Source organism: Linepithema humile, chromosome 7 (assembly GCF_040581485.1).
Source record: "Linepithema humile isolate Giens D197 chromosome 7, Lhum_UNIL_v1.0, whole genome shotgun sequence".
In the NCBI taxonomy this organism is placed as follows: domain Eukaryota; kingdom Metazoa; phylum Arthropoda; class Insecta; order Hymenoptera; family Formicidae; genus Linepithema; species Linepithema humile.
Genome location: NC_090134.1, coordinates 19,847,214 through 19,873,356, shown reverse-complemented (window position 1 = coordinate 19,873,356; position 26,143 = coordinate 19,847,214). Strand labels below are relative to the sequence as shown.

The 26,143-nt window shown below is 40.5% G+C and overlaps 1 protein-coding gene and 1 long non-coding RNA gene across 8 annotated transcripts in view; one reads left to right on the top strand and one right to left on the bottom strand.

Annotated features, from left to right (window-relative positions):
* Ten-a (tenascin accessory) overlaps nt 1-26,143 on the top strand; it is a 482,645-nt gene that overhangs the window by 78,784 nt on the left and 377,718 nt on the right. The window lies entirely within an intron of this gene.
* The window catches only part of LOC105668286 (uncharacterized), a 182,976-nt gene continuing 173,891 nt past the window's right edge, over nt 17,059-26,143 (bottom strand). For all 3 annotated transcript variants that reach the window (XR_001100061.2, XR_001100059.2, XR_001100060.2), the window contains one exon: nt 17,059-20,568. This is a non-coding gene — a long non-coding RNA (uncharacterized lncRNA). The remainder of the gene's footprint in view (nt 20,569-26,143) is intronic.

Sequence of the window (26,143 nt, the reverse complement as noted above, 5' to 3'; positions counted from 1 at the left end):
GACGTTGGATTAGTCGTTGAGAATGTATCCACTGTGTCGAGCCCTAGAGGAAATAACGATCGGTGATTGGACCGGGTTGAGTCGAGTTTTAAAGCTCGTCGGGATCCCGCGTGTGTACTGGTAGATTCATCCGTGAAACGTTTGCACCACTTTTACCAGTTCAACGTTCTGAATCAGCGAGTCGTGGCAAGATTGGTATTTCATCACCGCTTCGAACGGACAACATACTCCGTAATAATATTTTCTAATATACTAGTTGCTGAGAAACTGCGCAATATTCTCAAATATTGTATCGTATATTTATAACGAGAGCTTCTCATGGAAATGTGATCGCGCGATATCGAGAAAAATTAAACTATTCGATGTCCGATAATTTAATAAACTAAAACGTCTTTCGCAAAGTTGAAATTATTCTCTACGTCATCGCTATTGTGATGTATATTTAAATATTTAATTATTCTCCATGGTATATTTAATTAATGTACTATTCTTAGTGTTTCTAATAATGAAATACGTACATCGCGAAATGCACTGCATTTGCTTTCGACATATATGAATGGGGAAGTTTCTGCAACAGATCTGCTGCGGAATAGAATCGCATTTATCGCGAGCATTTACTGAAACATCTCTGATACCATATGACCTCCTTCTTTCAAATAAAATATGCAAATGTATCCAATGACAAGTCCAGGCAGCCTTATGTAAGAAACATATTTATCGTTCCTGTTAACTGGATACTTGTTTTTTCTCATACATCAGTTATTGAGAAACATTCTTTACCTTCATTTTCATGTTATTAACATAGCGAGGTAAAAGCATTTTATGGGATAATTTTTAACGGAATTGCATCGAAATTAGCTACAAACGCGATAATTAATAGTGGCGCAGTTTTAATTGCGTTACGCTGTTTTAATGAGGATTTCGAGCGAGCAAACAGGCTTCGGTTCAGCGTAAAGTTACAGGAATCTCAGAGGTAGGAAAAACGTAAAACACGATGATGCACGTGGCGGGCAAACTATTTAAATCTGTAGCGCAGGATTGTAGACACGTCGTGGGCGGACGGGGCGCTATAGCTCACTGGGACAGGAACACGGCCTCGATTTTAGGGACACACTAGATTTCACAATCTAGTTACACGAGTGCAGTTTCCCACGTAGTCTGAATGCGGCTAAGCAGATTAAAGCTTGTTGCGGCGAATGGAACCGCAGAAAGAGAATAGTTTCCGATGGCAAAAGGTGCCGGATGATTCGGCAAAGCGATGGCGCGGTTTGGAGGCAAACTGACGTGATTGCGACGGCTTTTAGCACTTTGTCTAATCAAAAATTTATACAAGACTATCAGTTCCAATATCACTGAATAATTAAGCCGAACGTTGCAGTGATATAATAACTCGATACTCGGCACGGGCTATTATCTTTATTACTAATGTATATCGACTTTTTCATCGAACGGATAACAGAGTAATGAAAATTAAAGATTTGTAATGCAGGCAATATGGAATTCTGTTGCTGTAAGTACAGCCGGGATAATGTGAAATATTGCGTCGTAAGAATTTTATTATACGTTAATTTAATACATAGTCGGAAACGAGTTTACGTATTAGCTATAATAACGAAGAAAATAAAATTCCATGCTCGAGAATTCGCGTAAAATATCACATTGCGCGCTATGCCGTGTGCACGCGGCGAGCTCGTTCAGTATGGTTTCAATAAAAAGTAATCCTCCGCGTACGTAGTCTCTGTTATGAGCACGCGCACACCCATATGAATACGCGATTGTACGCTCAAAAGCTTTCTTTTTCCGCTCGTTATTGAACGTTAATAGAAAGAAGTAAAATTCGACGTGACATAATTGCCGCGCACATATCCTTACGCGCGTGAAAAAAGCTTAATATCGTTGATATTTCACAATTCGCAATTATTGCGTGTGTTTCAATCGAGACTATTTCAGACGGATTAATCTTATTACTTTAATTGAACGATTTAACGGTGTTTATGCATCCTCGTGTATTCGTATTCCTTTCGTATCGCACGGCGTTCCCGTCGGGATGATTATATTCCAATCTGCGAATTCGGCCTCGATAAACTAGAAGTACCTCTTTCGAATTATACGCGTCCGCGGTCTCCGGTGCAGTCGCTTCCATTGTTTCGTCCTGTTTAAGGCACGTGTCACCTCAATTCACAGCGGGACTATTAATAGCACTGTCTCGGAGTAGCGGAAAATTGATGAAAATAACATAATGAGAAGTTAATTGGTCGCGGTAATGGCCCGAGGCGTGTATTTAACTCGATTTAATCAAACTTATTGTATAAACGATTTCATACGTAAATTTCGTCCTCATATGCGGAACAGCACGTAGCGGAGTTTCCTCGCGCGCCGCTGTATATACAGTTCTCTATGCTTTTACATGTATAATCTGTCGACTGTTAACTTACTATTGAAAATAACTCGAGACATCGTGAATGGTGCGCGCGTACGATTTCTCGAAATTCAAACGACGTTCCGTGCAGCGATTACCCCGTCTCGCGCGCGCGCGCGACGCCTTTCTTTCCGCTGCGGTTCGGATTAAATCCTCCACACGTTCGTGCATGCATATTTATACGCATATTCCACAACGGATAATGTGTCCGCGCGTAATCTATCGTGCAGGTACGCCCGCCCGTATATATCTCGTAACTTTCCCACCCGTGTTTCAGCCCGCTCGACAGCACGAGCGCGAAGTCTATTTTTGCCATTCATTCTTTTCTAGAAGGGCGTACGCGTTTTTCCTCTTTCGACGGTAATCCCGTCGTGTCAGATCAGAGACAGCCCGGTAGCTTGCCCTTGCTGAGTGCGCTCGTCTGTTCTCCCGTGGATGCCTTCGCAGCGTTACCTCGTTCCCAAATGTTCCTCCCCTCGTATCCCCCCCCCTTCCCCCCCGCGCCCGACCTACGCAAGTCTTGCCCTCGCGCGGATCGCCCGGCACATCGCGGAAACTAAAGGGCGGAATGGAGAGCGATACCGATATCCACTATCTCGAAGAAAACGCTATCTGAAATCGAAACATTTTCTGGGAATTTTCGCGTCTAATGGAACGAGGGAAGGTTCTCCGGAAAGGTTCGAGTGGGCCATGGTCACGAAATCCTTTTTCATTCGGACGCGAGCTGGATCTTCGCCGAGCGATATTGGGTGGCGCCTGATTGATATCGACGCTACAGATATTACTATGAGTATTGTATCTACCTGCGCGCGTGGACCCATTCTCGTAATAAAGCAAAGATCTTTTCCACGTAGAGTGAAATAAAAGATACACTTAATCGATCGGAATCGATTTACTCAAATGCGGCGTAATTCGTGTTTATCTTTTCGGATGAATACAAACGGAGAAAGAGTCCCGTAATTGTTCCCCGTCTTATAGCGGATTTTTTTCATTATCTACCACCGCCCGCCGCGCACTCATAAGGAGATAAATTATTCCTCGGCAATATTGGAATATCGGGAAAGCATATTTCATTACATCGCGCCGTAGGCACGCGTATATACGTTTGCGAATGAAATTTCCAGGCGATCGCTTAAGCGTAACGCTGCCACGTGGAAGTAACTACTTCGCACAAAAGAGCCGTACGGCTCCATAATTTACGTGTCGTCAAATATCATGCAAATTGCCGCCCCGTACAATTCGTTACTTCGGCGTTACTCGCGTGCGATCGAACGAGCAATTCATTACGACGTATTTCTTGTGTGCGAACGTCTCATTTGGCATCGAATAATGTATCATTCCCAGGTACGCTTTGCCTCACTCCGGCAGCATTATGAGACTTCATTGTCGCGAGACGCGAGGCGTCACAAATTTCACACCGGCGAAAATCCGGACAAAGAAAAGCCATTAGTATATAGTCTCAGTCGCGAGTACTCGCACTTTGCGCAGTTCTGCAAAGATGCACATATGTGCGCATACATATGCAGTTATATTTATGCTCAGGCGTCCTTTGCCGATGTGCTGGCGTTCGTTAGGCCGGAGTGTCAGACGGAAGTATCTCGGAAAAAGAAAGAGGAAGAAAGTCTGTATTTATCACACTGCGGAATGATTCGCGGCTACGTGCGCAGTTGCATTCACACAGCTCGGCAGTACCAGTTACGACGCTATTAATAAGTGTAGAGTGCATTGCAGTCCTCCGCAAAAGAAGATTCTGTTACAGGATAGTTTCCCATTGTTCCAAAGATAATTGCTTCTCATTGTTAATGCAAATCGAGCACGTTCCGAGTATAAAGTTCCTCCTATCCCTTATCATAATCCTCCCCGGTGTGTATCTCCGTCGAACCGCTATTTAAAGCGCGAGGAAGGGAAGTGTTTATTTATCGAGCTTGCGAGAAGCGAAAGAAATACCTCTCGCCGTCGGACGAATCGAGCGAGCTTAATTGCGAGGTATTTAGAGGAAACGGAAGCGCGTTGTCACTGCAAAAATATAGAATTGTCAATTCGACGGTGATTGTTTCAAAGTAATGAGTTAAATTGCGCGCAGTCTTATCAATTCGTCGCATCTGTAGGAGGATTATGTCTCCCGCGCGTAATTTTCATTTCTGCTCTCGAGGAAAGTTAAAATTTATCCGCGGCCGTACCGTCGTTCAGATTGTTCGCTCGATAAAGCCCGCCCTCCCCTGGAAGCTACGGTGAAACTTTCAGATATCGCAACACCTATTTGAAGATTTCCATCGAGCATAGTCGCGGATATATTGAGCTCGTTCGCTGCGCAAGCTTATTACACTCCGATCGGCGATAGTTTTACGAAAACATATCTGCCATATCGCGATTTCGCAGCTCGGATTTCTGCAGTCAGAGATTCCAACGATAATAAATAAAATACGATATCAAATTCTAAGCGATTTTCAAGCGAATTTGAAACGTGATGCTTCTCTCGATTAAATAATCGTAGATTTTCAACCATTATTCGAACAGATTGTATTTAGTAATCAAATATCAAATAATTCTATTCAATGTATTTGAAATGGAACATTCCAAATACATTCATCTCGCATCATCCTTATAACAATACACAATTGTCTCAACAAATTGCTGTATTTCTAATTTGTGCGTAAATTTAGTTTCTTCTGTAATATCCACTTTTTTTTCAAATAGAATTGTTCACAATAGTAACCAGAGCGATAAATCCGACCAAATCGGCTATATGTATTTTTTTTTTATATTCTCGTTTTAGATTCTGTTAACAGTTGTTCTTGCATTGTGTACGTGATATCATATAATACACCATTTTATATAAATAACGTATATAAATAAATAACGTTTAGCCGCAAGTATGTAGCTCGTTAGCGCAAGTAAGTTTTTTTTTTCGTGTGATACGATGAGGAAAAATTAATTATTCCTTACGATTAATGCCTTTATGAAGGGCCACGGTTTTCATGCATATATAACAAAGTGGAAAATTCATCTTACTTTATATGCTTATAGTGGACAATTATACAAAGATGAAGATGAATAGAGTGTGCAAGTCATTTTAAAAATAATTCTTCCGAAATTAATAATTAGTTTTATTATGCAATAACACTGCACACAAAATCGCAATATTAAAAATTAATTACAGAATTAATTAAAGAAATAATAGCATTCAGCATTACTACTATTTAAAAATATTATACATAAGTTAAGAAATTAAGATAAAGTATTTTATTAAATGTATAAAATATCGTAACACCAAACTTAACTCATCGCTTCTTAGGTGAGAGTTTTCCCCTTTCGCATCTGCCTGGTGGGCACCCAATTAAGGAATCGTAGAACTCAGATTCATGTTTTTGCGGAACACTTAGTAAGTTCAACGATTTTAAGCCCTTCGCGAGAATCGCAAGGAATTCGACGAATTAAGCACACGGCGGCAGGTTTAGTTTATTCGGCGCCGGCAGAAGAGAGGACCATTGGCTGAGAGGAAAGCGTGGAGATTGATGGCGTAGCCAGTCATGTGGTTCTAATTTGCCCTCTATTACCTCGCCATAAATTTCACCGACAAAAAAGGCCGCCGCGATATCGTTATGGCGTGTGCCGCGATCTTACGTCCGACGTAAAGGATGTTGGTGAAAAATTACGGACGAGAAAAGAAAGATGGTAGAGCCGGAATACAGAGCGGAGGAGATGTTTGAGGATGTCCATTCGTATAATTGTTGGGAATGTAATAATAGACGTAAAATTTCCTGAAGAAAAGAAGATTTCACACAATATATCCAAAGAGTGGAAAGTATACGACGCTATCGCTTTGTTATTTTGGTCTGCATTTCAACATTCTGTAGTTATCGATTTTACCTTGACCCATTAAGCTGTGTCACTTTTTTTTTGCCAGACACTGAAATAGCTTCTATTGTACGAACTTGTTCAACCATGCATTTTATCGTATTTTTAAAACGATAATTTTTTTCGATATTTTTGTGTGATCATCACTTATGCAATTACTACAAAGATTTTATTAGAGTTATCGACATTACATAAAAGGGATCTAATATTTTTAATTAAAATTTAAATTTATAAAAAAATATACGTTCTTTTCGGAGCAAAGTATAGCCTTTATCTTGTTATAATAATTGCGCGATATCAAAGTAATGACATTCCAGGTCATGCTATCAAAATTTCGGTTGAAAGAAACGATGACAGTATTTTCAATACCATTAAGGGCATTATATTCACAGCCATTCATGCGTCAATGTAATTTTACTGAAATGCTTACTTGAGCTTGTCTTTCGCGAGCGCTCTGTGTTAATAGCTCCTGAGTTCTGGTAAGTAAAAGCCCGACATTTTCTAAGTGGCCACGAAGTACAAGATCAAACCTGTCAACCGCTAATGTCTCGCAAACGCATATTTTCTTCAGCATTAGGTGTGGTCCATTTGGAATTCGTCATTGAAGTATTTCGCTGCTTTCGCTCTCGGTATTGAGGAATTCTAATATTAGTACACACCATTTAATAAATAAAAACACGAGTTATTTAAAAAGCCATTTAAATTGCAAAAACTGCTGCAAATTGTCGCACCTAATAAATATGCATGCTCACTATTTATACGCGCATTGTTGTTCAATACTTAAAAATATCTATTTATCATTCATTATTTTATTAAAGTACAACATGCTATTGTAAACACATTCACTGGAAATTGGAATATCTTCATTACGCTGATGGATAAGATTATTTGAGAAGTCGCATTAGCCTTGATATGTACTCGGCAAGTGTAATAAAGTGTTAGATGCTATAACTGGAATGAAATGTTACCGTTGTCGTTTCCGCCGACAGCACTGCAGAAGGGAATCGATAGGACGTTCTGCAGCTGTAAACCCAGTCATAAACCATGGAATATTTCTCCTCCCTGAAAAGTATACATCATCCAACTTTGTTCTACTTTCTTACATTATTTATACGCGCGCCCGTTTTGCGCGCAAGTTATCAGTGCGCTACTTGATTAATTGCTGTAGAATATGACCTCTATAGTAATTCAACGCAAATATCACGGATGTTTTCAATAATTTCGTCCGTTGACCGCGATTGGTATATTTAGAAACTAGGGGCCGAATTTTTCTCGAGTCCGTCGTGAGGGCATTCCTTTGTTGATTCCACCAATTCTTCTCCGAATCCTCCCGCTTTATCCCCGCCTCGGTCGAACGAGTTCCCTTACTCCGTCCTACCTTTACCCTCACGGTTAACCTCACGCTCACCTCAGGTTAAGGGTGAGAAAAAACACGAGTTGGTCAGCATGAGGTAACACCGGAGGGAATACCCTTGGGTCAATGGGGTGGTCAGAGGGTGGAAAGAAGCCAAGTGGAAATTACTGCGACGCAAACTCGCTTATAGGACAGGTTAAAGATTTTTTATAACACCTCTGTGTATGACCTGAGATTTTCAGGCGTGACGTTAACAAGCCGCGGTACAGCGTTCGTTGCTAAAAAAGATACATCGAATACGTGAAAAAGCACTCCGTTCAGATTTGTATTTTTGATATTTTCCACTTGAGTTTGCTTCGTAACAGTTAAATTTACTTCGATTTCTTTTGCGTTGCGCCGGCATGACGCTTGAATTTTGCCCTACTGAAATTTTCAAACGTGTGTGATTATTTAATTTTCTGTTACACAATAAATGAGAATGACACGACGTGAGGCGCGAAATACGCATTTTCTTCTTTTTATTAAATTCGCGGTCTTTAATTTGTTTAGTGCGCGGATGTGCGACATTTCGGAGAGCGGTGATGACCAGACTGTCTGAAATGACTAATAAAAAAACCCGTCGATCGACTAGCTCGGGTTTCTGCATATTTCAAGGACGGGATAGCATGCATCTGCTGAAAAATGTAGGTTAAACATCAAGCTGTCCGACAGGAATCCCACTGCGTTGCGAAGATGCCCAAAACAATGAATTGCATGCTCGGTTAATTTACCTCTAACTGCAAAAAGTAACGAAGAATGCAAAACAAAATCACGCTAATATCCGATGTGGTTCACAGTATTAATATAGCAATATGTTGATCGGCGAATTGCGAGCATATTCTGTGAGTAATTTTAGTGACATGTATTGCAGACTATAAATAATAAAAATATTGTTATTTTATTTTTATTCGATATTGAAACAAATATAAAAAAATTAAAAACAAGATTGAAAAAATTTAATTCTATTGCTATTATTTATTTTGTAATGCAATAGTATGGAAGTTGGCAATTTAACGTGATAGAATCTTTCTAAAATAATTAATAGTTCACAGTTTATTCGACATATTATTCTTCGAGGAAATAAATACACTTGTATTTATAAAAGAATTCACTTCTATTGAAACATTAAAATAGTCAAAATAATTTCCGATAATTCAACGAAATAAGCTTGCAAAGCCGTCGCGAATAAATTCTCGAGAAACACGACTTTTCGCTGTTGATGCGGCAACGAAGTTAAACGAGATTCCTTCATCGCACTTTATCTGGTCGCGAATAAAAAGAATCTCGCAAGCCGCAACCATAGAGTATTCATTCCGAATTAGTTGAGCGAGAGTTTTCGCTGATGGACTTACGAAGGCCATTTGCTTCGTGACCCGCGAAGGAAACAAAAGCCAAGAATGAAAGCAAAAACGAAAACAGAGGCCGCGCTTCATAAAGTGCGCGATATTCATTTGAGGGGAAATGAAGTCCGTAGGGCCCCGGCGCCCAGCTCTCTAATGCGCGTCTCACGATTACCGTTTATTATGTTGTATTTCCACGTTCTCGTTGCCGAGTAGCAGGTAAAGTTGTAAGTAGCTTGCCAGCGGCCGATGCAGCTTCTTTCCCGACACTTCAGCCATTATACACCGGGGTCTCCTTCCTGTCTTTTCATTCTGTTACCCTCTCGTAACTGACAGATTAATTATGTGTCCTGGCACAAGTCATAACCTACAGTTGGGTGCGATACGTATTGTTACGACGAAGAGGCGAAACTTTGCGCGTCTACGCGAGGAGAGACGAAACACAGTCTGCTGCAACGGTTGCACGTGGCTCGTGTAATTTCTTGTGCAGTTAGCGGAACCGGCGCATCGCGTATACATGTAATTAGCCGCTGACAACGGATAAGTTTATTTATTTTAATTAGCATTCGGAGATAATAAACTTTTAGCTTTAAAAGTATTGTAAAATTTAATTGTGCGATCGGTATAATTGATTAGATGCAATAATATTTGCCGCAATTTTAATATTCCGATTTTATGCCAGGCCAGCGTAATCTGATCGATTCGAACGAGCTTTGCGCACGGAGAAGTACATCTCCTTAGCTGTATAACGCTATTCTGTAGAAGTATAGTGTACTTGTTCCACGGCGTTCATTAACTAGATAGTTCTTGAAAAGAAAGTAAGTCCGTAAATAGGGTATTTGTTATGTGCCTCCAATCTTCACTATAATACATAAACTGCTTTAAACAGGAACTGCGGATAGTACGTTTCCCTATTATCGAAAGAAAAATTCTAAAGATCTCTCCGTTTTGTTGTATACGGTATACAGTTCTTATGTACAATGCTTGTTAGCTGATACTCATATTGGAGGGGAAAGTCGCTGAATGAAACTCCAACTTTATAAAGAAAGTCGATTTACTTTTATTATCTTTCCTATCGATGTGTCACAATCACTTCTTGTTGAATATTTAAAGTAGCGTAAGCTGCTTAGCAGAACTTGCGTTGATGAAGTCGCAGAAATACATTGCGTTATAAGCTACCCTACTTTGAGAACAACTTTTGCGAAAACATTAGTTTGCCGCAGTTGTATTTTCTTGTTTATATAAAAATCGCATTACACGCGCAGCCTGTGCGTCCGCATTCTGCCTGTTGAATCTTTCTGGCGTTAAATAACGTTTTTAAATTCTTTCATATTCATTTGAAGGAATATCTAACAATATTTTTCTTCAATTTTTCAGGTAAGTTCCAGATAATTCGAAAATGATGTCATTTACATAAGCGACAGAGTTGCATGGAGGATAAAGTTTCCAAGTTTCGAAATGATAAAGGATAAGTGCGAAAGATAAGAATGTCGTCGACCGGGAGGATACTTGGCGGGAATCTTTTCGGTCATGTCTCAATCCGATACCGTAAGTTTAGATTACGTAGCAATTTACTTAAAGTTTAGAGATTCAAATATGAACTCTATTTTAAATAGAGCAGAAATTTCGATTTCGATTTCGAAACAAAAGAAAGGATTCGTTTTTCAGTCTTAAGCGCAGTTTGATACTCTTTATAAGATAATCACAATACACTATATAAGCAGTGTGCAGTTACAAGTGCTAAGCATTCTGTAAATCACGACCGTATTATTGGATACTAAACGTCGATCAGATATCCCGCGCCAACGACGCATTCGAAAATAAAAGCCTGACTCGTCTCCGTCTACGGAATTTCTTTGAGAATTCCAGTCCGCCGAGGGTGGATCGCGTTCCAAGCAACGGAAAATTCGAAGCTCGCGTTCGTCTGGAAAGACATCGCGCACGTTCGCCAATTATTGCATGTTAGTGTAGATCACGGCGCAATTACAGCACTGTCGTCGTCGTCGTCGTCGTCCTCGTCGTCGTCATCGTCGTCGTTGTGCGACGAGCCCTCGAGCAAAGATAAAAGCGGGCTCTCTTCCCCTCGTTCGTGGCTCGCGGCGGCGAGAAATCACGTTACGCCGCGCGGTTTCTTTATTTAAAACCAACCGCGACGCGCTTGGGCGTGGACTTCATTCACTTACCATTATACCGAGCCGTTGTGGGCTGAGGTCGGCTACAAAACTGTCGCACTTTGCCGCGCCACGGAAGGAAGTAGTTACGTTTTATACCCGGGGCAATAATCGTTTCCGCGCTCTATGACGTCGCGGGACTTGTCTAAGGCGTCCGTTTGCTGTACGCGAGAAAGCGGCATCGCGCGTCTGCTCGCGTGTATACGCGCGGGATGCGCCGAACCTCCTCCCCCTCCCGTCCGCCCCCACCGACCGCGCTCGAAGAGCGCATCCACCGAAATGCCGCATTAACATAATCCTCGCGTACAAGGTAATGTCGTTAACTTCTAAATTGGTGGTGCGTTAGATCCGACCGCGCGCACGTTATCCGGTTGAAATTTTGCTACGTTGTGGGAAAAAGGGTGACGCGCGCGAAGCTAATCGCTTCGAGAATCTGCCTACGTCGTTGCGGTCTGGCGTGCCGCGATTAGCGGCGTATTTTGGCTGCCCTCATCCTATCACTTCGCACGATTACGTCAACTGCAGATCCTCATTACTCGTCCAAATTCTCACTGCCCGTAAACGCAGACTGCCACTTTGGCGAATGGCAACAATTTGGCCGACCGCCGTATCGATCAGAAATATAACGAAATAACGAAAGTAACAACGAGATAATCGATTTCGTTATTATTGAAAAACTAACTTCATTCGGCACGCAATTGATAAAAGCTGCCGGATTATCAATCGTTACGCAATAATCGATACGTAACGCTGCAGTGTTATTCCATCGGCGCGATAAACGCGTATGCAACGAAGCAAACTGTTCACCTGTACAAACAATAGCCGCGTTTACACGACCTACTCGAAACGTTATTTCCGAACGGTGAAGTCACGCGTTGTGGCCATTAGGCCGCCATGTGCACAATGCACGCGCGGCGAGTACTTATCAGCGGACGTTTTCCACTGTTCGAAATCTGATTCGCCGACCTCTTTTTTTTTTTTCGAATCGTGTATCATGATTAATGACCGTAGTCCTATTATCAGCGGACACGATGCTCGTTTTCGGGCATCAGGTCCGACATAAGTACCGCTCTGACGGGATAACTCGTTCTGTCGGGATAATGCCGGGGGAACCGTGTCCGCTAACGAACATTCATCCCAATATCCACGTACCGGGCCAAACATTGGCAATTAATTCTAACCGTGCGCCACGAATGCGCAGTATCTGTCCACTATCAGTTTGCAGCTCCGGGGAGTACGTGTATGTGACAGCCGAGCCCATTTCCCTGCCGTTCTCCTCTATCCTCCCCGCACTCCCCATCATCCCCGCGCCAATCTATCCCGCCCACCATCAACGCCGCCTTCCTCTAGGCTGCGCCGGTTCAAATCGCCGATCCCGGGGCTTTCTCTTCCCCGCCGGTTTACCAGGCTTTTCTGATCCAGAAGAAAGGCGAGCGGGTAGGAGCGCGAGGGCGAGCGTAATGTAGCATACAAATCATAATGAACGGCCGCGGCTATCAGACCATCTCGTTGGATTCTGCTTTTTCTCCACCGGCGCGCTCTCGGCGCCTTCATTTCCCCTCGGAGCGAGCTTTTTCCTTCGCGCCGTTGGCCGAAAGTGCTCCTCCCCACTCGTATCATTCGTAAGTATTACGACCGACAACGACCTAGGGAGTTAATGATCTACCTGGCAGTGCGCTTGGCTTCCTTGGAATGCGCCGGGTATTGACGCCCCCGTGCCGGTGGAATTTTAATCCGCCTTTGACGCGTTTGTAACTATCCGCGCTCGCCCCGAAATTGTAATTTTGCATCTCGAGTCACGTCGAGTACGAACGTCGAAGTCGCTGTTGCACGCATTCTTGCCCCTTTTCACGCGAGCTGCGTCTCTCGCGAAGTGTAACGACCGAGATGAGCGCGCGGCGAATAACGAACGAGCGAGATTCTTCTCATAGATTTTCGATATCGACTTCGGTGGATTCAAGGCGCATGCAAAAATGTCTCGCGTATCGCACGATTCGCGTACCGACGAATCAATACGGCACAAATGCGGGGAGGGGGGGGGGGAGGGGGGGCATTGCGACAAGATTAATGGATAAGTAATTGTATCGGATGTGAAAAAGTAAACAGCTCGAATAGCGACTCCGTGGAAGAAATCTAAGAAATTTATGAAAAAAACACCATAAAGCGGTAATAAAATAGGTACGAGATGTGTAAAGCGCAGAAGAGTCTGGGATGCAGATGTCGAATGATATGGTTAAATTATTTGCGCTATCATTTGCGCTAAGCTAGAAATTTCCAAGTAGAAAAGATACCGTATAAGGTACACATAAAAGCTACCGCAGCTACATCCTATGTTATCCAATGAGATCGTTGGTTACACGGGCTTCATAGCCTGTGTATACATTTACGATACCCGCTCTATCGTTTATCACACACGTCTGCGTTGTTCGGCTTTTCTGAACGTGCTACTTCAAGCTGGAGGGTACTTTTATCGATAGCTGTGTAGCCATCCATACGCCGGCTGATGTATTAATATATTTTGTTTGCTTTTACGATCCTTTTAAGTTAATTTCGTATCTTCCGCAATATTAATTTATTACGTACAAACTTGTGAAGTTATTTCGAAGCTTTCAGCCTGCGGTAATATTAGAAATTTCGATCTCCCTGAATATTCTTTACATTTTCGATAATAACGGCGATGTGTGCCGTGTAAAACGTTTGATTCGAATCTAAGATCCTTCGCGTAGCAGATGTTATTTTAATAAACTGGTCATATTCCCCTCAATCGCTTTCACGAAGTTTATTTTTTAAAGTAATTTCAAAGGATAACATTGAGTGGAGGTGGAGATATGAGCTTTGTAATTCTACCGTGTGTCTATACTTGGCGCAGCGCGACGTCGATACGTCGATGGCAAATATCATCGTCCAGCATCGCCGCCGACATTTCTGCGGAAATCTTTCTCTCTCTTCCTCTTTCCCTCTCTCCGTTCATCGACAAGAGGGTGATGATCCGAGAATACCTCCGCACTTGAACGATTCAAGTGGCCATGGTGATATTATTCTCTGTCGATGTTGGATGGATTCTGCGCCTTTTCGTAGTAGCAGTTTTTGAATGCCAGCACCTTTTCGAGAGGTAAAGAGGATACCCAACATTCTCAGACAGACCAGCCGTTGGGAAGCAGTCTCTCTCTCTTTTTTTTTTCTAAGATCTGCAATTTCAAAAGTGATAAAAGCAGAATAGTATTTGACGTAAGCATTCGCAGCATCTTCCTTTGTAAAACGTGCTTTTACTTGCTTGAGTCTAAATATAGACGTGAATATCGTGTAGCCATAGCGAGAGAAGAGACGTCGTACTACGGTTTATAATCCGACGTAGCCTTTTATGTACATCTTCCTTTAAGTCACAGTTAGATGACGAATCTGTCGCGTCTTCTGCAGATCTGAGGGCAGAGATTGCGCGGTTGAGATTCAATTAAATTCCTAGCATGCCCGATAATTTCTCGATTGAATGACATGGTTTATTAAGCTACTTGACTGGAAATTAATCGCTCTCCCCCCAATCATCTTTCGAGAGTTATTATTTTCTTACAAATATCTCGTAAAATTATTAACGTTTATCGTATTTGTGATACGCTATTTTAATCAAATCGTGAATATTACGGTATTGCGTAATTTCATTTCGAGATCGTATATATATATATATATATATATATGTATATTATATTATACAATTATGCGTACGCATTACCAAAATGAATCTAACGCAATATCTGCACCTTCGAAAATGCTAAAGCCATGTTACCGAAATATAATTTAATCTTAATGCGACGCCATATTAATATAATGCGATTTAAACTGCACGAACATTTCCATCTTGCCGATTTTACCGTGTAGTAAATTTCAACAAGCTGTATCATAGGACATAAGTATTAATCCTGGCAAAATGACGATGCCGAACAGGGAGTTGGAAAGAGCGATGTAAGCGGAAGCTACCGAGATGGCGGATAAATTTCCTGAACAGGAGATTACCCCAATACTAGTTTCCAGTTTTCCTGCTATTATAGGTAACGTTATCTCACTCGTCTCAGAGCTTTGCGATAGCGACTGCCAATGCAGTTACCCATTTTTGAAGTATCCTTTATCGTGATTGATATTTCTACACAGTGCACAATCTCACGTCAATCCTATCTCGTCTGTCGAATAATAAAATTTGATAGATGTCGAGATATATCGTGGAAATATTGAAATTTATCGAAGACAATATTGTGATGAAAATAATCACTGATTTATTGTTCAATAAAAAAAAATTGATACGTGCATTGCGCGTACATATTTTGTCAATTTTTCTTGAAAGCAACGATACAAACTCCTGATATTTCGAGATTGCAAGTTCGGAGTAACAGTCGACAACAGACAATTTTTTGAAACATACGGACGGCTAGTTTTTGCTTTACGACAGAAACTGTGTATGAATATTTTCATTCCAAGTTTCATACAGAAAACACACGTCCAATGTTGTGTCGGCGGAAGCATTTTTGTTAGGCGCGTGACAGTGTTTGAGGTTTTCAGCGTCAGTGCCAAACACGCTCGAGAAAATCTTTACTTCCGAATTTTGTTCGGATAAACTTTGCAGCCCGCCCGTGTAGTAACCATATCGACAAAATGTATCTTATGTAACTTGGCATATATGAAAGATGAGAAATAAAATGATAGATGAGAAACGCGGATTCCATTTTGACCGTTCGTTTTTACAATGTTTCAAATATGTAATAAATTAATGTTAACGTGGAGGTAGAAAGAGAACGCCAAGAGCGCGAGAAGAACTTGATGACACGGAATACATTGAGATAAAGCGCCCGTCATCAAATCTATTTTATCAAATACAGTCGCTCGATAACTCTAAATAAAGCTCGCGGAGGTGTGCCGTATGGGAAATTTTGCATTTGAGAGCGGAATCGAATCTGCAAAGGAAAAGGAATCCTTCTTTACGCTCCATTATAATATATATTCGGACGTAGGAGAGGAAACGTATGTCCTCCCTTGGGCTCTGCGAAAATTGTACCCGGATCTTGGGGCGGAAACGCACGACATTTGCATCTTCCTCCGTTCCGTATAGGTATTGCTCATGAATATAGACAGATATGATCCTGTGTTTGAATGCTGTGGTGTGAGGAAGCTCGGACCGAAGCCAATTGAGCCTTTTGAGCTGAAAGCCGATATGTCCGGCAGCTAGCAGAGAAGCTCGGGTTAGTAGAGAAGCATTATTGAAAAGATTACCGAGAATATTTATTTGAAAATTGTGCTTGTTCGACCTTTTATTATAAATTTTTTAAAACAACGTTACTATAATATTCATAATTAATAAAATTATAAAAAATTAACATTAATTAATGTATTATACTCTTAGTCAAGAATTAATCAACAGCGACGCGTGAATAAATGTGTACACGCGACGATCTATGCACGAGGCTTCAGCGTTTTGTTTTCTTTTGTTTCTTTTCCGTTTCTTCCTCAGCGAGGCGATGAAGAGGAAGAGGCACTTTAGCATAAACTTGGATAGGTCTATTATACTCTTCAATATTTGTTTCAACAAAGAAATAAATTGAAAATGGACATTTAAAATATTATTATTAGATTGAATTGAAATTTTGCGTTGCAATTAACGGCACATATTCACGCTGCTTTTTCTCGAAGAATATACTGCGTCTGTATTGAAGGAATTGCTCTCAACACTCAGCAATTATATGCACGTACTCGACGCTAGTAACGTACAATGGAAGTCGCGCAAGGGAATGAGGGTGCCACCGAATATTACGAAAACGCGACCGCCATTTCGCGTAATTCCATTTGAGACGCTCGAGGTGACGGAGACGCTTGAATGCATACGAGGGCGCAGAGTGCAAGGACGGTGACAAGAAGTGCCTGGGGTGAAGTGAGCAAGTGCAACCTGGGGACACCGTCTGCAGCCCGCGGAAGAGAACCTAATTGTAACAAATAGCTGCCTTTATCTGTGGCTGCTACATCACGAACTTTCGCTACGACACTGCGGTTTAGTACCTCTGCACCTTTAGTGCTCCATCATTCAACGTTGTTTTCCAAACCGTAGCACGATCGGTGGATAAAACTCGAATAATAATAATTTCCAACTATTAATTTCAATACAAGTTTTATTAAAACTTGCTCACATTTATCATACATGTTTTATATATACGTATAGAGTGGTATACATGGCGTCATCGTAAAATTACAAAAATTGCAATGTTGCAAATAGTTTTGCTTTTACACCGAAATATTTTATTTTGATGCGGTTATAAAATGGAGCACTGACAAGCGCTTTGAAACGTACGCGAAATAACATTTTCAAAACATAGCATATTTATTTTTCAATGTAATATTTTTAATGTGTTGTATTTTTCTCTCTTGATTTGAGTATCTTTAGACAAATCTAATTCAATATTTTAATAGTACTGTACCAACACGTTTTGTTCTACCTCTTTCATATTTCTAGATTATTTCGTAAGTTACGATATAAGTAAGACCGATACAAAGCTTATAGTGAGGGCTTTCAACATCCGCTCTCTCGACGTTTTCCTCGACCACTGTGCCTCGAGCTAAGACTTTGATTTAACTTTCATTTACCTCGAGGTTCCTCGTAGAAAATATAATTACAATGTTTTAAAGCAAAGGTTTCTCGTGTGACCGTAATGTTTTCCAAAATAAATACGCTGCTTTGTCGAAACGCTTAAATATATTACATTGGTAATCTTGAAAAAACAACAGTTTTCAATGGATATCTGGATTTATTGCGCATTAAAAGATTTTGAAACATATTATGTCGCTGAGATAAATTTGAAATGACTTAAGGGGTCTGCAGCGGTGTATTAAGTTTATCATGTACTTTAATCATAATGCTGCGACTAAAATGCTGCAACTATAATATTATTTTATGTATCACGGAAAATTAATAACGCTTCGAGGAGCAAGGAAGTTTTACGGTAGAACAAGCACCGCACCTTCCGCCGCAATTTCGTAGACAGCATCGTGATGTCTTGCTTACGAGCGTGTGTCTCGGCGTGCACAGGTTGCCTTACCTCGGTAAATATGTAACGAGGATATGCTTCTCGAAGTTGGCAAATATTAGGCGACGTTCAGCGATCGACAATCGGTGACTTTTTAAGCCGACACGACGAGGGAACAGAAAGTTTTGCAACTTCTCGAAGCATGCTGCCCGTCTTACTCTCTCCTTTATTACGTCCCCTCGGATGAATACCAGATGCGGTTAGAACTTTCAGGTAGTGCACGAAGCGACTTCAAGACTATAATTGCTTTGTTCGATCTAACTTTCGTTTCCTGCCAACAAAAGAGCGAGTCTGGCTTTTACACTTTCATGTGCTATAAGTGCGTTTCCGATTACGCTACCTAATGGATTATTATTGTCGGCTTTCTCTCGTGCGAGATTTATTAAAAGCTGCGTCAAATGACATGGTTGCAGTCTAATTTGTTCAATTCCTACAAGAGCAATTAGAGAGACCACGGAGCCGCAATATTCTACGTTATATAATAAAAATTCGTAACATTTGTATTTTATAATCTAATGAATATAAACATGTGCAAAAATTTTGGATTGAAAAAAAGACTGTATCGCTATGATAAAAACGTCTAGTCGTAGGAATTTATTTTCCGTATCTCTTCCGGTTTTTACCGGAGCAGTATCGACGTCCTAACGTATGCATATATACATTTATTCAGTTTGAAATCAATGCAGTGCTTCCACCACGGGCCATTTCGCCGCTCGTCGAAACTTTTCAGACACCGCTGCGTATTTCTAAACAACTAGCCGCCCCTTATTTATTGTCCGAAAAGTACGCTGATCCTAGCGTTGACTAGCCGGCCTTTTATGAGGCTTGTAAAACTTTGAAAAACTTGCCGCGGAAGTCATATTTCCCAAATTACTCTCCTTTAAAAACGAAACGAGCGTTCATTGTGAAAACAGCGGAGGGATGAAAAACTTTGTGGATGCGATTCACAGAGAAGAAATAAAGTGCCAGCAAAAGCCGAGTTCACCGAATTTATTTGCCCTTTACTGAGGATCCGTGAGAAAGCTGATTTCTATGACGTGAAAGTATGTTTTGTGAGCGCGTTTTACACACATATATATATTAAATTTTTCTTGATTGAATACAGCAGCAATTAATTAAAATATTTATATATGCAAATTATAAATATCATAACACTAAGATTATATTAGTTTTATGATGTTGATATGGATAGATAAAATAACTCTTTCGGAAAAAATTGAGTTGGTTAAAACGTTTATTGTGTGTGTGTGTGTCTAAAATATGTAGACAAGTATGCACACAATGTAATAACAAAAATTTTCTGACAAATTCCTCGATTAATTTTTCTATCGGTGACATACTTCACGCCATTATTGCGAGCGATATAGCACATTTTTCGAAATTGTAACGCGATCGTATTGTCTCGCACAGCGTGCATAGTTAGATCTTGTGTGGCGTGAAGAAAAACGATGGGGACAAGAGGGACATAACGAGGGAACGAAGAGGGACAATGGTTTGACATATCGCGCTGTCATCGCCACGGCGTTGCTCGGACCTGACCGAGCTCGCAGGGTGGCGATCTCCCTTCGTATACTTATCTCCGCCTACGCTCGATATCCTCGTTTCTTCGCCGGACTTATCACCGCGCCGAGTTCAATAAAACTACGATATCCCCAAACGAGAAATATGAACGTTTTCACAAAGCGCCGCGTCGCCTGCAAACCTTCCAATGCTACTCGATAGTGTTACGACCATTGATCAGTGTGAGTGAACCTCGGTGTGAAAGCACTGCGGCTCCTTTCGCAGCACTTAAGTTTTCTTTTTGGCTGCGCGCATCAAGTGATGTACTCGCGCTATCTTGTGCGACGGTATCTATACGTACTTATCTCGTTAACATAATCGAAATAGAATTACAAGACACGTGGTGTGGTGAAAAGTCAGGTATGTAGATAGATATATTCTTAGCATCTAAACATAAATACGTATAAGTACGACTAAAAATTTTATATACATTAATATTTTATAATTTGTCTTATAATTGTATATCTGTTCATGAAATTGTGCGAAGATATCGATCATACTTTATCGAAAGTAGCTAAGATGCAATTAAGTAAATCAGCACTTCGATACACTTCCAACAGGTCTGATTGCGGTGAAATTCTCTCACATTTGCCTAATTGACGCTCTACCGCAGCGAAGCGATCCTTCGGCCGTAATCATCATTTCGACCCCGAAGGACATCCAAAGTGCAAGTTCCGATCGGTCAGGCAATTTCTGCAAACGATGATATGCTTCGTATGCTGCGTGCGATGAATACGGGCGCGTTCCAGATCCGTAACGTCTGCGTCTCCTGAAATATTAGCGAGCATATTTTGTGAATAAAATCGAACGCTTCGAAAGATGCAAAAATATTTTGAAACAAGAAACATCCCAAGTTCGCGTAAAGAAAAATTGATTTAAACGCGTATGTAATATCCCACGTTAAAGTTTTTATTGCATCACAAGCTTACTGCGTACGCCGCTTTTCAAAATGGTCGTGGTTCATGCGATATAAATTGCATCGTCGATGGCTCGGGCCCTCCGCTCGGGTAAAGTTAACCCAACCAGGACGAAAAAATATGTATTTGCATAGCCAGGCAGATTGCTGGGGAAATGACACCGGATGAATAAAAAAAAAACAGTTTTTCGTGCGCTAACTCGATGCAAGATGATATTTTTCTGCCACATAGAATCGTTGGTTTATTTATTCATTTTTTATTTTTTTTAAATGCGGTGTCGTGTACCAGTTTCGGAAACTAAGTATTTTCAAAATCTCTGTCAAGTAATTAATGCACTATTTATGTAATTGGCTCATATTTATCACTTATTCGAACAATCGCGATTGGTTATTCAGCTCTGTCTGCATTTATTATATTAATAAAATCGCATACGGATGTACGTGATACGTGAACGTCACATGATACGTGAGAAAGGACGTTATTAGACGTCGCATACTATTTAACAAGCATGCTTTAATGAATGTTTTTTTTTTTTCGACATAGTGAATATATCAAGATCTACAGTAGCAATAATGCTTCGTTTGTGAAATTCAATTTCATTACATGAAATTTATATGTCGCCGAAAGTTTTAATAAAGAGATCGTAAATTTAATATCAGGAAAATTTGTTCATCTGGATCAGTATTGATGACCGGATACTCGAAATGCTGAAAATAAAAGTAATAATCCATAGAGTAATATTAGCCGCGCGCAATACCAAACGACTTTTATGTATCCATTTATACGTTGCTATATACAACAATATAGATTCTGCTTTGAAAAGTGATACAATATTTTACGCGTGTCTGCACAAAAATAACCAGCCTGGACACATTTTATCAACGAGATTTCGTGCGTATTTTATATACATTTCTCTTAGCTATGAAACAAAAGAAATTAACTTCGCACACTAAAATGTAGAATTTTATTTCGCCAGCGCAAATTTGATAAAAAATAATTGCTATAAAAGCTTAAATCTGATATTAATTTTGATATTTTATGATACATCCTGTAGCTTTTAAAATATTACGAGTGTTACAAAAATAGTATGCAACTGGATCGTTTTGCACATTTATATTTTAGATGACAGATGACTTTTAAGTTCCTCCATAAAATATAACGTTCATATACATATATTTAAAACTTATCTTGATTAATTGCAACGCGGAATAGATTGTAGATAAGCTTTCCTGTAAGTATTGTGACGAAATATCTATACTCAAAGTATAATCAAAGTTTTTATGATTTTAATGCCGTATGCATATTTTCATTACTAAATAATATTATATCCAATATTCAACGTTTTCGTTGCTATGAACAAAAATGCATGAAATTAAAAGCGAACTTTATACACACATTTAAATTCGAAGCAAAATTAAAATTTACTGTCTGATATCTTGTATTCTTCGCTTTTTTGGGAAACTATATTAATTTTCTATAAAACTCTTCACTGTCCTACTTAACCAAGAGAGAAAAAAAGAGTTGCACAGGTTTCTGAAAAAAAAAACTTACGTGTTCACTGCTAAAATTGTGCCAAAATTTCTAGCGATCTATTTCAATATATACAATTTTTTTTTTGCCAGATGTAACGTTCGGAAATACTAACAAGAATTCGCGCTTAAACATAATATATCGCATTTAGTTTTGCATAATGAATTCAGTTTCGCTACTGTTTCGATTAATCTCAAGCCCGGCGGGTTTTCGTTCGCCGTAAAGCTGAAACATTCCCCATTCTCTTGTTTCACGGAAAGTGTTTAAAACGGTTTATCCCGTCCTTTGAATGAGGAAATCTTTTCTAAAATTATTCCCCTGCGGGTAAGGGTTCGCATAAGCGTTCGCTGTTCCGTGTAGATGCGGCTGAAGCAGGAAAAAAGGTGAACCTTTGTGTCGGCGGACCCTGTGTGCATCCTGTGGCAATTGGGTCTTCCTATCTAACGGAGAGGATGTGTTATTATGAAAACTTTACGCTTCCTGTTTTTGAGACCAGCAAAAGCCATAAGCACCATGATATGTGTGCGTTCAATAGAGGTCAAGAATGATTTTGCGAGTCTTGCTTAAACAAGAGATTAATTACATAGTTTAACATATCCTAAAAATAATGGATTCAATTTGTATTAGCTATGCGAATAATGAGCGCTGGTTAATTACATTGGTATTGATATGCTATAATATAATGCAATATAGAAAATCGTTTTATCTTATCATAGTTTCTAAAATCGAATAAAAGAATAATTTTGCTTAAGCATTTATCAACTAAAATCGAACATGTCAGTCATATTTTCAATTATCTACCACGTAATATTATAAATGCGTTTCCACATCTGAAATAAAATTAAAATCTTTCAGTTGCTCGTTATAGCAAAATTTAATAGTAAAATAGATTAATAATTAGCATTGATGCGCGCTACCGTAACAGCGAATTATAAAGTACAATTTAAACTCGCAGCAACTCGCGATGGTGGAAATAATCCATAGCTAAATTCCTTGTTTCTCTTCTTACGAACGTCATAGGATCAAGCTTGCCAAGAACTCGTGCAATTTCGCAGCGCACATCCTACAGGCGCCGGTAGGCAAATTGAATTTAATGTTGCAATTACCTTGGTTAGATGTGGACGTTTCCAACTTGCATTGCCTCGCTAACTACACCGGCAAACTGTCTCATGTCACCGTCTTCAGGATTATTGATTTAAACCCGACCCAATGGTAAACGCTGTCACGTACAAGGCTCATGGTGTACGCACGCACACGCGAAAGGCACGCGCACGAGAACTCGGTGCGATGAAGGACGTATACAGTGAACGAAATAAGAGAAAAGAATATTCGGGTCGAGCGCGCGCGACGCAATGTAAAGAAAACGGAAACTGCGGGGACTCCCGAGAATAGAAGGAATAAAGTATTCGTGCGCGGCAGAGAAGATGGTTCACGGCTCTCGCGGTGTCGAGATAAAGAGACGTTATTGCTTTTTCCGGCGGGCTAATGCGAACGGAAAAATTGTCGCTTGAGCGAGGAAATGGGAGGCGAGATCCGGCAAGAATGGGACGTTACCGCGAATTAACGCGCGCTTCTATGTACTTTTCACCTCGTTAGGGGTGAAAGGTAATGAGCTTCACGTGACTGATCAAAAAATTTGCACACGCGCCGTTGCGTGTTTGCGTGGTCCGCGCGATAGATTAACATCGTTCGCTGCTGTACATTATATCTAGAAAAATTTAATTAACGCAATTAATTTGAATTTCAGAAAATAGCGAATGTTACAGATAATAAATAATTTTAGAGCGGTTGCGCCTTAAAAATGCATACGCCGATGCACGAAATGCGCTACTTTCAGCAATATTGACGGACGTTGTTTAAAATTTTTTATGAACAAACACTTCGATTTTATTCTCGCAAAATTCATATGTGCGAAATTGCCACAACAAACAGCGTTCAATTAAAACATGCTTAATTTATTTTTTCATTAAATTTCGTACTTTATTCGAGAAAAACTGAGAATCTTCCCCGACGACTAGATATAATCGTCAATTGCGCTCGTCGTGAAGGGAAACTTAGAGAGAGCGCGCTGTCTGTTCCGAAGTTAACCCGATGTAAATTAAATTTATCAAGGAAGAAGCGTTTCCGTGTTGCAGACGAGAAGGATACAGGATCGATCTCTGCGAAAAGTGCACCCAACGTCCCGGGAGTTGCGCGAATCTGGGAAAGGGTTCCTCTCACCGCACATCTTGTAATTACTTACGCACGAAGCTCTTCGTGTTCTTTCTCGAGCTCGACGTCTGCTTGCGGGATTCATAGCGGTTGAAAGCGGGGAAGCGCGATAACTGATAACAACGTAAAGAGGATGATCCTTGTAGCGCTTATTCACACATGATTCATCGCGCGGAGTAATCTTGGTTACTATATACCTACGGTGTACACAGGCAATGATGTAATGATATCTTTTTCGCACACGGCGGTATCGAGAGCGGAGAGATTAAATGGACGGCGATCGATCGATTTGCGGGACTAAAGACTCGCTGGCGAGATCTTTATTGGGTTTCTCCTTGACCCAATGGAACGAGATATCAAGAAGAGGGTGTGCATCTCTCCTAAACGAGCGCTTAATCTTCCCTGACGACGAAGCGGCTCAAAATTTCAACCACGCTTCGCCGCTTGTGATTGATTGGTCAGAAACGTAAGCTTGGCTTAAAGTTTTAATTTCAGAACCGCTCGCGGATTTTAAGAGATTTAATACAATTTTTTTTCTTCCGCGAGATAAGACCACACCTCCTCCGATCGAATCACTCTTCTTCTTGCTACCTCACACTTCCCTTTAAGCTTGCTGCGTGATTTGTTTTCAAAATTCGGCACGATTACGTCACACACACACACACAAGTCACATCTCACAGCGTAGATGTCGGCACGATGATAATTCATTTCAGTGTAACTGCCTTCGGGCCGTCTATTTATCGCGGGGCGTACGTAATGTCGGATAGAACTTCCAGCGTGGCGATGTAACTATAGATCTTTCTGATTACTGCGTCGAGGCGGAAAATACGAGGATATAAAATGGACGTTGCCCCCGCAAAAATCAGATAAGGAATACGGCGACCGCTGCCCTAGTTCTTAACGCGCGCCGCCTTCACAAATGTGGATGCATCTTAAATTTATAACGACGACGCAAACAAGAAGCTGTCAGGTCCACGTGTTGTAACAGAACTTCATCTCGCCGTGCTTCTAGTCGCTTACAAGAGTTATCTCTCACTCGTCGACCGAGTTCGCACAAACGAGACGTCTATTCGATAAATGACGAAATATGAAAAAGTGTTGCTGTGTGAGATCCGCACAATAGATTCCTTAAGACCATCTCTGACAATAAATATAAGGATTTCTTTCCTGTGTATTTATTTTATCATAGACACACATTTGTTTAGCAAAATTAAAAATGTTTTACGGTATGAAATCTCGCGAAACAAAGTGACAAAACGTTGTATTATGATCCTTAAATAACGCGTAATATGTACCGTTGAAGAGATCAATACGCGATTGGAATGCGATATCACGTACAAGAAGATAGAAGCTCAACCTCGCTTTTCCTTTTGTACTTGTGTCACTTTGACACCACATTACAATTGTCTCTGGTTACAATTGCACGAGACTCCAGTCAAAGGTTGACATATCGGATGCAAGCAGATAGGCGACCTAGATTTCAACCTCCGTATTGGAAATGTATGGCTCCAAATTATTCTTTGACTAGATCACATATCTTAAATAAGCTATGCACTTCTTTATTAAATAAAGTGCTGTTCTAAAAACGGTAAGATGGAAATTTCTAGAAGTGATGATGACAATTTATCCGAGTCTACGCTTCTCTATTCTAATTGTAAGAACAAAATTGGACGTTTTGAATTAAT